This window comes from Leptonychotes weddellii, chromosome 15, assembly GCF_054177405.1.
Source record: "Leptonychotes weddellii isolate Sample4059 chromosome 15, ASM5417740v2, whole genome shotgun sequence".
NCBI classification, from domain to species: Eukaryota; Metazoa; Chordata; class Mammalia; order Carnivora; family Phocidae; genus Leptonychotes; species Leptonychotes weddellii.
The window spans coordinates 35,124,430-35,140,678 of record NC_138383.1 but is presented as its reverse complement, the minus strand read 5'-3'; the positions used below and the strand labels follow the sequence as shown (position 1 = coordinate 35,140,678).

Here is a 16,249-nt window from a genome sequence, read left to right as displayed (position 1 = left end):
GGCTAAGAGCTAACCAATTCTCCCATTTTGTAGCTAAGGAAACTGAGGTTAACTGATGACTGAGGGGACACTGGGTACGGCCCCTCCCACATTCATCCAGCATCTTGCAAGTTTTAACTCCTCCATGCAAATAACCACCAGCCCACAAACCTAGAAGCCACAACCCTAGTTGTCTGTAACCTGCTATATCAATGAGCTCTTATTGCTAGGTAACAACCCACCCTCAAAACGTGGTGTCTTGCAACAGGAGCCATTCGTTATTTTCACCATTTTGTGGGTCGGGTGGCAGTTCCTCTGCTGGGTGTGCCTGGACTCACCCACGAGTCACCCACAGAGCTGCATTCAGCTAAAGGGTCAGCTGGGCTGGAAGGTTCAAGATGGCCACACTGATGTTGTAGCAGGTGGTGCTGGCTTTCAGCTGGGAGACCCGTCATGGCCTCTCATCCCCCATCAGCTAGACTGCCTTCCTTACACGGTGGGCTCGGGACAGGGCTCTAAGATATCACAGGAAGAAGCTGCAAGGTCTCCTGAGACCCAAGCTTGGGTATTTACTCAACATCACTTTTGCCACATTCTACTACTAATCAAGAGAAGCCAGATGGCCCGTCCATGTCCAAAGGGGGTGGGGGGTAGACTCTGCCTCTGGAAAGGGAAAGCAGCAAAGAATGGGGGGCTTCATTTAATCTACCATGCCTGTCTCTTTAACAACCCTCCCTCCCACCTCCAGAACGTCCTATCCTTCTTCCCTGTTGATTTTTCTCCCTAGTACTTATCACCATCTGATACAGTATATGGTTTGCTTATTTAAGAATGGAAGCTTCATGAGGGCAGGGGGCTGTGCTGCTTAGTTCCTGCTATAGCTCCAGCACCGAGAACAGGGTCTAGCACATAGTTGGTGCTCAGTGAGGATTTGTTAAAGGAATGAATGATGGGATGCTCTCACTATGGTGCTACATGGAGGTGGGGATGGCCTGATCTTTGCAGCTTAGGAGCTCTGTGTTCTGGAACCAGCTCTCAACCTTTTGGTTGAGTTTCACAGCATCATTGCCAATGCAAAAGCTCAATATTAAAAATGGTACATACGTTTAGAAAACAGAAGTTAGACCATGTCCTTACAGCTGCTCGCTCCTGGAAGGAGACAAAACCAGGCTCCTAGGCCTGCCAGCTAAGGAGTGGACCTGGACAGACCCACAGTGACCCCACCAAGGAGCAACCCCAGTGCACCCAGGGTTGGCTGTGACTCAGAGTAGGGGGTCAGAGAGCAAAGAATATAACTTATCGGGGCGCCTGGGTGGCTCAGTTGGTTGGGCGACTGCCTTCGGCTCAGGTCATGATCCTGGACTCCCGGGATCGAGTCCCACATCGGGCTCCCTGCTCGGCAGGGAGTCTGCTTCTCCCTCTGACCCTCCTCCCTCTCATGCTCTCTGTCTCTCGTTCTCTCTCGCAAATAAATAAAATCTTAAAAAAAAAAAAGAATATAACTTATCTATTTTTTTTCTTAGGTTTTTTTTTTTTAAGGTGCTTTTATAAGAAAAACTTTACTTTTTAGAGCAGTTTTAGGTCCACGGCAAAAGTGAGTGAGAATTCCCATATTACCCCCACCCCCATGCAGAGCTTCCCTCACGATCAACATCCTGCACCAGACTAGTACAGGTTACAGCCGATGAAATGCTCCACTTCTAAGGATGTGGGAAATGCTCATCCTACAATGGTAAGTGCGAAAAATCAGGACACCATGAAATATACAAATGTGAAAATAGGAATCTGTCTCTTCTGTGTTCTATATACTCAATTTCATCAAATTCACCAATTAAAAAGCTATTTTATGTGCCATTAAAAGGAAAAAGTACTACCAATTAATTATAAGACTCCATCAACTAATCAGTTGTCATCCTAATTTGTAATTTGTTAAAATGTGAGAAAAAAACCTGTACCTGAGAATAAGTAAATTACAGTGTGTTCTATACACACAATGAAGTTGGATGCTTACCTTATACCACATACAAAAATTAACTCAAAATGGATTAAAGACCTAAACATATGACCTGAATTGATATAGCTCTTGGAAAAAAAAATAGGGGAAAAGCTTCATGACATCGGATTTGTCAATGACTTCTCGGATTTGATACCAAACGCACAGAAAACAAAAACAAAAATGGACAAATGGGAATGACTACACCAGACTTAAAACTTCTGCACCATTAACAATCAACAGAGTGAAAAATCAACCTACAGAATGGGAGAAAGTATTAGTCAACCATATATCTGATAGGTTAATATCTAGGATATCAGAAAGAACTCCTACAACCCATCATTTAAAAAATATAACCAGAATAAAAAATTGGCAAAGGACTTAAATAGACATTTCTTCAAAGAAGATACGCAAATGGGCAACAAGCTACATGAAAATATGCTCAACATCACAATCAGGAAAATGCAAATCCGACCATAATGAGACACTACCTCATACCCATTAGGATGATGAGTATAAAAAAAAAAAGTGCTGGCACAGATGTGAAGAAATTTGAACCCTTTGTGTACCATTGGTGGGAATGTAACAATGTGCAGCCACTATGGAAAACAGTATGGAGGTTCCTTGGAAAAACTAAAATTACCATAGGATCCAGCAATCCCACTTCTGGGTTACATACCCAAAAAAATTGAAGACCTATTTCCATACCCGTGTTCACTGCAGCACAATTCACAATAGCAAAGAGGTCGAAATAAACTACATGTTCGTTGAGGGATGAATGGATTAAAAAAATACAATGACCTATTGAGCTTTAAAAAAAAGGAAATCATGTCATGTGACAACATGGGTGAATCTTTAGCACATTATGCTAAGTGAAATAAGCCAGGAACAAGAAGACAAATACGGTAGGACTCCCCCTGCTACCCTGAGCAGCCCAACTCTGAGTAGAACGGTGGTTGCCAGGGGCTGGGCAGAGGCTGGGAAGGGGAGTCCCTTACTGTTCAGTGGGTAGAGTTTCCATAAAACTTCCATTTGTTGCACAACCACGTCCAGAGAGTAGACACTGCATTTTTAAACGGTCAAGATGGTAAATTGTATGTTTTTTTTCAACTTTTTAAAAAAGATTTTATTTATTAGAGAGAAACAGCATGAGAGGGGAGAGGGTCAGAGGGAGAAGCAGGCTCCCCGCTGAGCCGGGAGCCCGATGTGAGACTCGATCCCAGGATTCCGGGATCATGACCTGAGCGGAAGGCAGTCGCTTAACCAACTGAGCCACCCAGGCACCCAAACTGTATGTTTTTTAGCACACACAAAAACAGCTTTCCTAGGTTTCCCCAAATCTCCACAATCTATACTTCTTTAAAAGTTCTATAAATAAGCAATAATGACTTTGGCGGTGGCGGGGTGAGCAATGGTGCCATTGGTCTGATTTGTGTCCTGCCCCCCACCCCCAGTCGGGGCGCTGGCCTGCAGGAAGGAGGGCTGGAGGCCAGCAGTTGGCCACGTCCTGCCCTGGGGAAAGGGCTCTTCTACCCACCTCTCCTGGAACAGACGCTGTGGCCACAGGCCAAACGAGGACAGAGGGACCTAATTCCTTTAAAAAAATTTTTTTTAAACAAAATGCAGGATCTACAATAAAGTATACAACATCATAATCACCCGTATTCTCACCATTTCAGCTTCTTGCCTTTCACAGAACAGAAACCAGACATTACCAACAAAGTTCCTTTTGTCCCCTATCCCCAGCCAGTCTCCTTTATATTTTACGCTTACCTACTTTGCACGTCTTTCCCTTTAATAAATGGTTTGTATTGTCCTATATCCTGCTTTTCCTGCTTTTTAAAATCACATGTGCTTTTGCGCACTACCTACGCTGACCATCATTCCTTTGAATCTAGATCATTCCTTTTAATAAGTGACCCACTGTTCCACGGCACGGACAGACCATCAGCTTCCTCCATCCAGGTGGCCTCTCGGTGTTCACTCCCACTGGCACTGTCGCCGCGAACATCCCTGGGGGCATATCCTGGCGCGCCCCCGCCGGTTCCTCCTGGGCAAGGCCATCTCGTCTACAGATATTTACGGGGAGTCTCCCGTGCCCGGGGTGGAAGGGCAAGGGCGGAGCGTGAACAAGCCAGGGAAGGTTTTCCTTATGCAGGCCGCCGCTCCCGCGGGGTCAGCGAGGGACGGTCCTCTCCCCGCGCCCCCAGGAGCAGGCCCTCGTCCCTCCCGGCTCCCTGCACGTTTCTCCAAGGCCAGTCCCGTCCATGCCTGCACCGTCCTTCTCGCCCCCTCGGCTCCCGGTGGGCTTGGCCCGAACCCCCGTCGCTGCCTGCGTAGCCTGCAGACCAGACCACACGGAAAAGACCGGGCCAAGGTCACACGGCGGCGCGTGGCCGGCCCTGGCTCGCTCGCTGCCGCGGTCTCCGCCTCCGCTCGCGTCGTAGCAGGCGCCGATAGGGTTTTTTCTTCGTCTGGTCTCCCGGCCCCGCCGCCGCCGCCGCCCCCAGCGAATCCCCGGCGGCCTCTGCCCGGGCTCTCCCGAATACGCGGGAGGAGGGCGGGGCCGAGCCGGCGAGCCGCGAGTTCGGGTCCCGTCTCAGGCAGGAAGCGGGCGCCCGGCCCCGGCCCTGAGCCGGGCCCGAGCGTCGGGCGGCGTGGGGGCTTCGGCAGGCGGGTCTGGAGGGGCGAGCGAGCGGGCGGGCGGGGCCGGAGGCGGGGCGCCGCCCTTCCCGCGCCGGCGCCGCCTACCCTCCACTGAGAGCTTCCAGCGCTCGCTCGGCTGTCAGGCGCGGTGGCCAAGTGGTAAGGCGTCGGTCTCGTAAACCGAAGATCGCGGGTTCGAACCCCGTCCGTGCCTGGGGCTTGAGGTTGGGAGCTGGCGGTGGGGTTGCTTTGCCCCCACGTGCGCCGTCCCTTAACTGCGTGGCATTTTTTACTTTTCGGCTTCTGTTCGGGCGTCCTCGGTCCCTCCCCTCCCCCCAGGCTGCGCAGTCACGGGCGCAGGCCGGGCCAGAGCGCCGGGGCTCACCGGACCGCTCGTGGACTTGCTCGGTCCCCGCTACGCCGTGCCTCGCTGGCAGGACTGGCATTTCGCCCCCCACCCCGCCGCCCCACTCGCCCTGCCACACTACACTGGCCGAGGCTCTTCTGGGATGCCTGTGATACCGGTGGGGACACCGAGACCCCAGGGGAAGGGCCCACGCTAGGCACTGATGTCGCCAGCGGGGTAGGGGCGGTCCCGTGTCGCTGGGTTTGCGTGTCTTAAGGGTGGGAGAACTTTCCAGAAAGGATGTTGGAATTTCTGGAGCCCAGCGGTGTTTTCTGGTTTCTGTGTGTTCCTTGAAAGGGGAGTTATCCACCTGTGCTCGCTGCCTGCATTCTTGTGTAGAAAGCCAACACATCGCTCAATTGGTGGGCGCTTAGGCCTTTCCCAGCACTCCTTGTGAGCTGACAGTTTGAGTCTGATGCCTACCTGTGTGATCCTTTCAATCTGGCCCCTAGCCGTTATGACACTCCCAAGTCATCTCTAGGATAAACAACCCAACTTAATATGACATGATGTTGAGGGCCTCTCATTCCTGAATCACTCTAGTCTGTCTGTCCCCTTCTTTAATTGTGATCCTCAGCACTGAAAATACTACTCCAGAGATAGTTTCATGAAATGGAACTTCGCCTCCCTCATTCTGCATCCCATACTTCTATTATTGTGACCCCAAATCACATTACCTTTCCAGAGGCCCCACTGCACAGTTGACCATGGGGGAGCTTCAGGTGGATTGAATGTCAGCAGACTCTCTGAGGTAATGTCTAGAGTTACCAGAAGACAGGATGTGGGGCTCAGGGAGCAGGGAAATATATTGATCATTTCCCTAAGATGCCAATAAATGGAAGAAATGCTCTTGGCTTTTGAAGGAAATGCTGAGCTAGGGACTCTTGTGTTATCATGGAATTGTTAGTAAATGCAAATGGAGACAGATTGCAGATATTCAGAAATAGGAAGAGGAAAGGTCCCAAACTACTGGATGTTGCCTTGAATCTTATTACTTATATTGGATTCCTGATGAGAAGAAACTCCAAGGTTAGACATTGGGTTTTCTGTAGTAGCTGGAGTGGAGAATTTCACCCTTGCAGGGGTCGGTGATGAACCAAGCTGAAATCAATAAAAGAGGGTCAAGGTACAGAGGAGATCAACATACAGATGTTGGAGGAAACATGGGCCCCCAAAGGTAAAGGGCCAGAAATAAGGGTCAAGTGTGGATCCCAGGTTAAGGTGGGTGAGGGGAGATGGAAGTGAAGGAAGGGCAGATCCAAGTACCAGGGTGAGCATGGGAACAGAGGTCTTGAGGTTACCTCAAAGGCCGACGGGTATCTACACTCACCTCTGTAGGCTGCGGGTGGGTCATTGGCTTAAAGAGTGAGGGCCCAGGCAGAAAGAGATACCTATGTTGAGTTCATGGCATGACCTCCATTAAATCACTGACATACCCTGGACTTCAACTTCCTTAGTTGCAAAATTGGAAAGTTGAAAGAGATGTTTCCTAAATACCTTGTGGCCTGAAATACAGTTTCTGCCTCAGAGCCCAGACCTTGGAGAGAAGCAAGGGGACCTCAAGCTGTCCCACCCATTTTTCTCATGGCTGCCAAGGTGGTGGACAATAGTAGTCCCTTTCACGGTGGGCCTGGTCATCATGACCTCATGAGGAGATCGATCTGACTCTGGCTCGCCCATCCAGAGAGTTACAGTCAGTCCCCCCGATGGGCAGGACGAGAGCTGCAAAAGCCCCCATTCCTGATATACTGTAGTCTGTCCCCTTCTTTAATTGTGACAAGCAGCGCTGAAGAGACTTGTCCAGAGATAGTTTCACTGACTGCCAGTTTCCCCTTGCTCAGACCTCCTCCCTATATGCTCCCCCCAGGGTCTAGAACAGAACACAGGACCTCTGGCTCTCCACTTTGAGACGGCCATTTGTGGGCAGCTAAAACCTCCAGGATATTTTAAAAAGTATATACTACTTGAGGTCAGGCCTCTTCCTTCCCATATATGAATATTATTTAACTTAAAAGCAGAATTTGGCATATATATCTATTTTGCCTCCTGCTGTCGGTTTGAATCCAATATTCCAGCCTAGAGAGATATATTTTTAAATCTTTTATTGTACAATAAAACACAGATTCAAAAGCTGCACACATCGGGTCAATGTCTTGATGAATTATAAGAAGAATACTACTCAGGTCAGAGAACTTTGTCAGGTACCCCAGAAACCTCTTTTATGTGCCCCCCCTCAATCACAGCCCCCCAGAGCCAGAGGTCACCATACTCCCTTCTTGTAATCCCTTCCTTGCATTTTTACGTGTCACCTAGTTGTGCATCTTTATACCCTATAGTTTAACTTTGTTCATCTTTAAAATTGGTATATCTTTTAGGCTCTTTTTTCTTTTGAATCACTAGTATTATCTTCCTTTCCTTTCATTTCTTTGCAGTGTATCAGTGGAGACGCTGGTCTGTTTGACCTGTAGGGTTTCCCATAGTCTGGACTTTGCTAACTGCAAACTTTTGGTGCAGTTAACCAAGCTCCTCTGTCCTTGGTATGTCCTGCAAATTAGCAGCGACATCGGACACTGGGTTAGAGTCAGGTTCCAGCTCTTTGACAACACTCAAGTATCACCTCCTCTGAGAAACCTCTGATTCCCCCAGGTAATGGGTGACTCAGCTTCTTGTCTGGGACCTCTCTGTATATCTCACACCATGGCTGGGAGGCCCCTTAGGGCTGGGACAGTGTCTCACTCATATCTGGGTTTTTAGCACCTGGTACAGAGATGGAGCCCCGGCATAAGAGAGGTCCCTATTTGGAGGGTTGGGGAAGTCTTCCCTGAAGAGGTGATGTTGTGGTTGGGCTCTGGAGGATGAATAGGAGTTTACCAGAGCACTGCAAGGTCTTGGGTATTTCTGCCCTCATTCGATCATCTTTGACACTCAAATACCATGATTTAGGCTGAAGCTAACCAGGCAGGGGTAGGTACTTTTCTTTCCCTCGCGGCCCCTCTAACCTTGCACATAAAATGAAATTGCAAATTAAGAAACAAAACCGGAGTATTTATAAGCAAACACTAAGGGTCCAACCCCATTCTTGGGGACAGAGGTTACCAATTTGGAATCACAGACTGATAGGAATGAAAATGACCATCCAGTCTTCTTATAGCCACAGAAGCAAGTAGAGAGAGGGAAGTGATTTGTTCAAGGTCTTCTAGAAAGCTCTACCTTTATAATACAGATTAGGCTCTTCCACAGAATGAGCACAAATCTGTTTGGAAATGTCATCTCCATCATTACTTGACCCGTACCCAGGAGATGGGCCGTCTCTTTGCCAGCCTGTGAGCCAAGCAGTTTCTGTACCTAATATTCACCCCCATCCATAGGAAAAGCACATAGGGACAAAATCAGAGGCTTGACCAAACCACTCAGGCTGTAGAGGCAGGGGAGGGACACAGACCCAATGGTTGGAATCCCCAGGAGACTGACTACTAGCTCTTCTAGACCAAGGGCTCTAACATTGTCCTGAAACTTAGCACTGAAAGCCTTTCAGAGAGCCCCGGGTGCGACGGCAGGGACTCTGAGCCAGTAGGGCTCCCTGTATGACCTTACTTCCCACCCTCTCTGCCTCACTCCTTAGGTCACGTTTAGACGGTATAACCCAAGCAGAGTGTCAGACCATCTGCCTCTGCCCTACCCGCCCCCATCATGCAGGAAAATCAAATCCAGGTCAAAGCACTGCTTTGGCATTGCTGAAATATTATTACACCTGGAAAGAATTGACTCCTTTCTGGGGAGTCTAGCCCTCTGCTGCTGCTTGTGGGCAAGCGTTGTGTCTTCTCAAGTGACCTAGATAGATAAAGGGGCTCTTTATATGTTGGCGGAATGAATGAAAGTCAACAACAATAATTTAAAAAAAAAAAGTCAGCAGCTTCTTTTCCTACAGTTAAGGAATAGGCGAGCTGGGAGAAACCACAGAGAAAATCCCATTCCAGTTCTGAAAGTGATGACACAGAGGCCCAGGGGCAGAGAATAGCTGATCGAAGGTGACATAGGCAGGAGGAACTGAAACAGGCCCCAAATGTTGACAGGACCAGTGATCCCCCAGGGTGGCTTCTCAGCAGTAAAGATTTTATGCCCAGCCTGTCTTTCTCCTGAGCTCTGGGGCTCTCCCCTCTGGCCAAGCCATCTGGGCTGGGAAACAAAATGCGTGTAGTTTGCCATCTGAACAAAATATGCTGTGTCTTGTGTCAGAGCTCTTTCTGACTGATGGCAGGAAGCTGGGAAGAAGCCAGCACGGTCAGGACTGGGGACGTTGCATCTTATAGGCTGGATGGTCCAGAGGAGGAAGTTGAGCGGAAAGAACGCAGCACAGAGTGACCTTGGGTAAGTCATTTCATCTCCACGAGCCCTGTTTCTCGGTAAACTGGGTTTTTTTTTCCTCCGGCCCTGCCACTTCACAGCGCTTTATGTGTTGCTATTCATGTTCTCAGCAGAGAATCAATACCGCAACATGAGATGGATATTCAATACCTTGCATGGTTTGGGCATTGGAGGCCACGGTCAAGGTTGGCCTTTCTGCCCTTGGGGGATGTGGTCACCTTCTGAGAGGAGACTGGGGAAATCAGTAAGTGTTGGAGGGAGTGCCTCTGTGTGGCTCAGGCCTAGGGGGCCCCTGGGGAGGGTTTGGGGCAGTCAGGCCCATCCAATAATAGCAAAGCTGGGTTCTCAGGGCAGTGTAGGCAGGACTGAAAGGCATTTGGCAAATATTTACTGAGTGTGCATTATGTGCCAGGCACTGGGACACAGTAATGTATGAAAGAGACAGAAATTCCTACCCCTGTGGAGCTTACATTCTGGGAGTTGGAGGCAAAGATCAGCAGGGAGACAGAATATATATACTCAAATGAGCAAAATATGTGGCACAAAAGGGCTATGGGAAGGCGAAAAAGCGAGGTTGGGGAATAAGATGTGATGGGGAAGGGGGCTGCAGTTTAAAATAGGGCAGCCAAGGAAGACCTAGGGAAGAATCTAGAATGGGGTGGGAGAGAACAAGGTCAGTGTCTCCAGCTTTATAGGATTTTGTCCCCAAGGCGGTGTGATCCCTCCCAGCCATGGAGATGGATGTGTACAGGAATCTGTCAGAGTGCCTGGGACCTTAAGATTGTCCACATCACATCACGCCCTCCCCTCCCCACCCCCCTCAAGGGCTCTGAGGCTGGCTTGCTAAAGAACCTGACTCCTAGGGGTCATTTGTGGGGGAGGGGTGCAAAAAGGGCAGAAGCACCTCTCCAAGTCCAAGCGGACTTGGAGAGGATGACTACAATGGGAGAAGAGCAAAGGTGGCATGAATGGCCCCTGGATGCTGGGCTTTTCTGAGCTGTTTCCCCAGAGCAGATGATGGAAGGTGCACCAGACCAGGGAGGAGTTGGGTGGACAGGGGCTGGTCTCAGGCCTGTACTTACTGCAGCGTCCCTAGACCTACAAAATGTGGGCAGTAATAATACCCATCTGAGGGTCAGTGTGAGAAAGTAAGGAGAAGCACAGGGTCTCGGCACGTAGAAATTTCTCACTGAGAGCTCTCTCATCTGGGCACATTCTCAAAGGCGGTAGTTTTCAGATTGCAGGAGGTAACCATGGGTGGATTGTGAAAGAAATTTTAACAGCTTGCGAGCAGCAATTTTTTTTTTTTAATGGAACAGAATAGGATAACAAAATTGTTTTGAGTGCATAAGAATTGTTTCATGAGACTCTTTATATAGTATAGATATTTCCTACCATGGGGCATGACTGGAAGTTTGAAAGCCACTGCCCTTAGTGTTTCTGTAAGGATGGTTGGGAGGGTTTTTTCTAACTTACTGACTTGCATGCCACCGTCCCTGTTTTGGCCATATCAGAATACCACCTGTAATAGTATAGACTGAATACTTGGCTGTGAGCTGGCTCACTTTAACCATTTTTTGCCTCATTGTGACAATATTCATGACATTGACATTGAAAAATACACATCACATTTTTTTTTTCAACCTGAAACGGTCTCACACACGAGCGCTGCGCTTGGGGACGTGGGCGTGTCACGGTGAAGGCCCTTGCTCAAAGTACAGCTTGGACGAACTCTGAGACGCAGTCCAGCCCCGGCCCACTGTCCAGGTTCCCCAGTCCTTGAGGTTGACCTTCCCACCGTGGCCCCCTCAAGGACAGCCCCTGTCTGCTTGTGGACTGGCTCCAGATCTTTTTGGGGATGTCCCCCTCAGTGGAGGAGGCCAGGGCCCAGCATCTAACTTTGTCTTGTGAGCTGTCCAAGAACTCAACTCGCAGAATCTCCTTTCTAGTCCAGCTTTGATTCCATTGATGGGATTAGGTGCCCCCCACCGCCATGCACTTTGATGTGGTCAGGGGGTAGCAGGAGGATTTCGAGCTCAGGGAGCAAATCTTAATCTTCTGCAGCCTTCTCTGGGATCAGCGCTGGGGTAAACCCATTACATCCCTGCCCTTTCATCCCCCCAGGGCACCGGCTCCTCCAGGCCCCTCCAGGCTCCGAGATCCAAAGGGTTTGTCAGATTTAGAGAGAGCAATAAAAGGGGAAGAAAAAGCAGAGCATGAACCCCAGCCCCCCTCTAGCATGGGCAGCATCACCAGCAATGTCTGGGCATCTTCCTCTTTCTTCCCTTCTAATCCTAGGCTCCCACAAAATGGGGATTACAGACCCTTGGGGCCAGCAGCTCACCCTGCCCCGGCACTGGGCGCCTCTGCCTGTGCCTGGCCGCCATCTGCCCTCCATCCCTCCCAGAGCTGCTCTCTCCTGCACATCTGTCCAGCTCTGGAATCTCCCCTGCGTGGGCTAAAGCACTCCACTTCCTCCGCAGTGAGGTTTTAACGCCTGTTTTGGGCTGGTGAGGCCAGGAAAGAGAAGACAGGAACATAGCCAATATTTATATGAGGCCACAAACAGGTATGTCTCATGATTTTCTTTAAATTAAATCAGACTGCAGCTCCATCTGAAGAGAAGCGGGCGGAGGGAGGGGGGACTCCATCTCAGTGGTGATTTGGGCTTCTCCAGCATTCTGGCCATCTTGAGGATGGGCATCTTGGCCGAGGAGGACGCCCCAGAGGGCTCTCAGATGAGACACGCAGTTACTCCCCGACGTCCTGGCGTCTCTAGAGAGCGTGGGTCGGCAGGTCCCCCAAAGGGGATTCCACTGACTTCTGACCCCTCTCCAATCATGGGAAAGCTCTCTTTGGGCCTCTCAGCTTTTCTCTACCACCCTTCCTCCCCACAGTCCCCCTAAAGGAGCTCAGGTTTTCAGAAAGCACAGCCAGTAAAAGAGGTTGTCTGCAGGCAACTGGAAGGGGGGCGGGGGGACGGGACGCGTAGAAAACACAAAATTAACATCTCAACAAAGCACGCTGCTGGTTACCATTGCGTTTGGCGCTTTACATTTATTATCTTGGTTGGCCCCCAAAGGCCGCAGGAAGCGCCTGGATGGCTCCAGGTTCCAAATGGGGAGGTTGAGGTCGGCCGCAGGAGAGCTCCACCCGGGCGGGGACGCAGCCTAGGAGCAGCGTGGCCGGCAGGGGGCTCTCCGCGCCGGCCTTCGCGGGAGGACGCGCCGGTCAGAGGAGGAAAAGGGAAAATTACTGGAGCTCGGGGGCGGGAAGGGCTGCGTGACTGGGAGGAAGGCACTCGAAACTGTCGAGTCGGGCCGCTCGCGTCCGGACTCGCCCCCCGGCGCGGCTCAGGCAGCCCGGGAGAGGGGCGCCCAGGCCACCGCCGACCCCCTCCCCTCCCCTCCCCGGCCCGGTGTCTTCGCGCCGGTGCTGCAGCCCCGAGCGGGCGCCGCGGCCGGGGGAGGTGCCGCCGAGGGGCGGGCGGAGGGCGGGCCGGGGCGGGGCGCCGTCCGCTCGGCTCCGGGAGGCGGTGCGGCCGGGCGCTGGCCGCGTCCGCCCGCCGGGAGCCGCGGGGCGCTCAGCCTTCCTGATGTGTCACCAGCACGTGGAGCTAGCTAGGGCCGCGCGAGCGAGTGAGCGGAACTCCCCCAACTTTCGAGGGGTCTTGCCGCCCCGCTCCTCTCCCCGCAGCGCCAGGCTCGCGCTCCTTGGGGAGGGGGGCTGCAGCGGCCCCCAGGTCCGGGCAGGTTGAGCGAGGCCCCGGCTCCCGGCCCGGCCCGCGCGCGGGGAACCCGGGACGTCGGGGTGCAGGGCCCGGCTCGCAGCTACTTCCCCGACTCCCGGCGTCGGCGACACGGGCTCGGCGGTGCGGGAAGGCAAGGCCTGCGGTGGGAGGCACCCCGCCCGCGGCTCAGCCCCGGCCCTGCGCCCCCACGGATCTGAGCGCAGGTAACCGAGGCGGCGCGGAGCTGGGCCTCGGGGGTGCGCGTGGGATCGTGGCGAAGTTTCTGGGCGTGTAACTCTAGCGCTCTCGGTTGGGGGTGCGGGGGTCGGGGAAGGCTTGGTCCCCGCACCTCCCCCACGCCCAGCATTGTCCTTCGGCCTGCGCCGCGGTGGCCTGGAAGCCGCGGCCCCGAACGTCGTGTAACCCTTCCGGGGGCTGGTTTCGGAGCCCGCGGGCCGAGGTCGGGCGGGGCGGGTGCCTTCTTTGGCGGACGCCGCTTGGGGGAAACCCAGGGCCTCTGCGGAGCAGAGCGCCTTGGAAAGCGGGCGAGATCCAGCCCGAGGGAGCCCGTCGGGGACGCGCCCGCACCCCGAACTCGGAGACGCGGGGGAGCTGAGGGCTGGGTCTTTGCGGGCGAGATGAGGGTGTCGGTTCAACTGGCCTACAAAGTCCCAGTCCTCGGCCTCCAGGATCGGCGGCTTCTCCCAAGCTCCAGGCCGGCATGGCAGGAGCTCAGCGCCCAGGCGGGAGCGTGGATCCCTGCCGGGGGCCACCTCCCGGGACCACACTGGAGCGGGGGTGGCAAGGGGAGCTCGGCGCGGGCTCTCAGGGCAGATTCGAGGGATCCCTGTGCTTCGCAGGAACAGTGGGAACGTGCTCAGAACTTTAAGGCGGTCACTGTGTGCAGTCGGTGTCAGGTCCGTGTTCTTCAGGTGGAACCGGTTCGCGCCCGGGCGGACGTGGAGTGGGGAGAGACAGCCTCCTGCTCCCCAGCTCCCCACGCGCATTAGCCCACCAGGGCTTGTCCTGCTGCGCTTTCCAGGGCGGCTGCCTTGAGCTTGGAAGTGGGGAGCATCACCCGATTTCTGGAGTTGTCCCTGGGGAGATGGGACGGGATGTGGGGGGTTTAGCCCCTGCCGCTCCGTTCCACCACTGTTTCTTCAAAGATGCGTCTTTGTGGGAGTGTTCTTTTGTTCCCTGATCTATGCAACGTAATGTTGACCGCACGAGTCCTCAAGTTTTATGCTTCTTAAACCCTCTGCCCACTTTGTTCTAGCCCCCCAAAAGAAAAAAGTCCACCAGCCCCGGAAAACTCGAGTTTGTTGGGTGTTGGAACTTTTTGTTTATTTTTGTTTATATTGTGTTTTGGCTATCTTGGCCGCGGGGGCCTTGGAAAAACATTTGGGAACTCGCAGTGAGGTGACCTGAACTGTGTGAAGGGCAAGCTGACAAAACAGGGCACCTTGGGCCCCCCTTCCACCTGGCTTTGGAAAACTGGAGAGTTTTCTAGAAGCAGGAGGAGGGTGAGGGAGAAAGCAGCCGGGTTGGCCCACCTTTCTGGAAGTTGTGCGGGGACCCCATCTGGAAGGTTTTTCCACAGGCTTCTGTGGGCTTAGTATGGAGTCGACTTTGCAGGAACCCAGGGTAGCCTCTGTCGGTGTTTTGGTGGCCCTGTGGGGGCCTGAAGGGGGTGGTCAGGTATGTGGAGGGGAGCCCCATGGGCTGTGGGGTCCCTGAGGGCAAGGTTGGGCCCGTGAGTCCAGAGGGGGCACAGCCTTGCCACTGCAGTTGGCCTGTGTGTTTTCAAGTGTGAGCTTTGTCCTGCATGCCTTAGTTCGTGTAAGCACAGATGCCACAATTATGGGAAAAGTTTTGTTTGGTCATGTATCTAAATGCACAAGTATCTTAACAAATTCTCAGTTTTGAGGCAAAACAGTCTAGGAGCGGGCTGGTGGGACCTTCAACTGGAGGCCTTGCCCTATTTAAGAAAAACGGTCTCTTCTTCAGAGTACTGAACCAGGTTGGGAAAACAAAGTTCTCCCTTTGAACCCATGCCTCTCCTGGCCCTGAGGATGAGTATCTTAAATTAAATGAAGTGGAAATCTCCAGAATGTTACGTGGTCGCAGAACTGGGCTGGAGTGATGGGATGGCCGAGTTGGCTGATTTGCACCCACCCTGGAGGGGACGGACACGGGGATCGGGGACATAAATCCTGGGAATAAAGCATAAGGAGCCGGCAGTGTCCCCGGCCTCCCTGGCCTGGTTCAGGTGGCTGGCAGTTTTCCCTCCAGCATAGTTAGGGCTGACCTGGGTTTTAGGGATTTTTAGGAAATGCCTTAGTGCTTCATTGCTTTGGGGGAAGTGAGTGATTACGTTTTTCCTTCTTGGGATTTTTCCTTTGCAAAGTGTGATTGAATCGCTACACAGTGGGCTGGCCAGGCCTCCAGCAGCTGATTTGTGCTTTGATTTAAGCCGTTGTATTTAGGAATCGGGCTTTGGTTGAGAGCCTTTTGATTTTTCTGTCCCTTTTGAATTCTCATAGTTTCCTGAAACAGATGCCTCCCCCCACCCCCGCTCCTCCCTGGGTCCATCCCTGTTAGCCGGGTACCTCTTGGCTCCGTAGGGAAAGTGACTGACATGGGCAGACTTGTATGTCTTGGAGCACTCTTCTGGAAGCAGCTAAATGCAAGGTGGAAAGCTGGTGGGAGGGAAGGGTTTCAACCAGACCCCCAGGGAGACCACGGAAGACTTAAAATCCAGCTGGACTCCTGGTCCTGCCTCCTGGGAGGAAACTTGGATTCCCTCAACTCTTAAGTAGATTGCAGCCTGGTGAATAATTAACCTCGCCCTTGTAGCTCCTTTTTTTTTTTTTTTTTAAAGAAAAATCAAATTCCAATCTATGAAAGATTAAAGATCCATTTTTTTCCAGCAGGATCGGATTGGCAAAGGAAGCGTTGGGAGAACCCAGTCCTCTCATCTTCACCCTCAATGTCCTAGCAGCTCCGAAGTTTGGATACTTAGAAATACCTCTAGGGTTTCCCTGGTGGCCGTCCCTGGGAGTGGCCTCTGAGCTGCTTCCCCAAGTCTCCTTCCCGTGCCTTTGCGCAAAAGCTGAGCTTTCTGAACCCC

At 52.4% G+C, this 16,249-nt stretch overlaps 1 long non-coding RNA gene and 1 other non-coding gene across 2 annotated transcripts in view; both read left to right on the top strand.

Annotated features, from left to right (window-relative positions):
* The first annotated feature begins 4,760 nt into the window (after positions 1-4,760).
* Positions 4,761-4,832, top strand: TRNAT-CGU (transfer RNA threonine (anticodon CGU)). The gene has a single exon. It is a non-coding gene; the product is annotated as a tRNA-Thr (tRNA).
* An 8,088-nt stretch (positions 4,833-12,920) lies between these two features.
* The window catches only part of LOC115942880 (uncharacterized), an 18,232-nt gene continuing 14,903 nt past the window's right edge, over positions 12,921-16,249 (top strand). The window contains exon 1 of the long non-coding RNA XR_004077459.2: positions 12,921-13,343. This is a non-coding gene — a long non-coding RNA (uncharacterized LOC115942880). The remainder of the gene's footprint in view (positions 13,344-16,249) is intronic.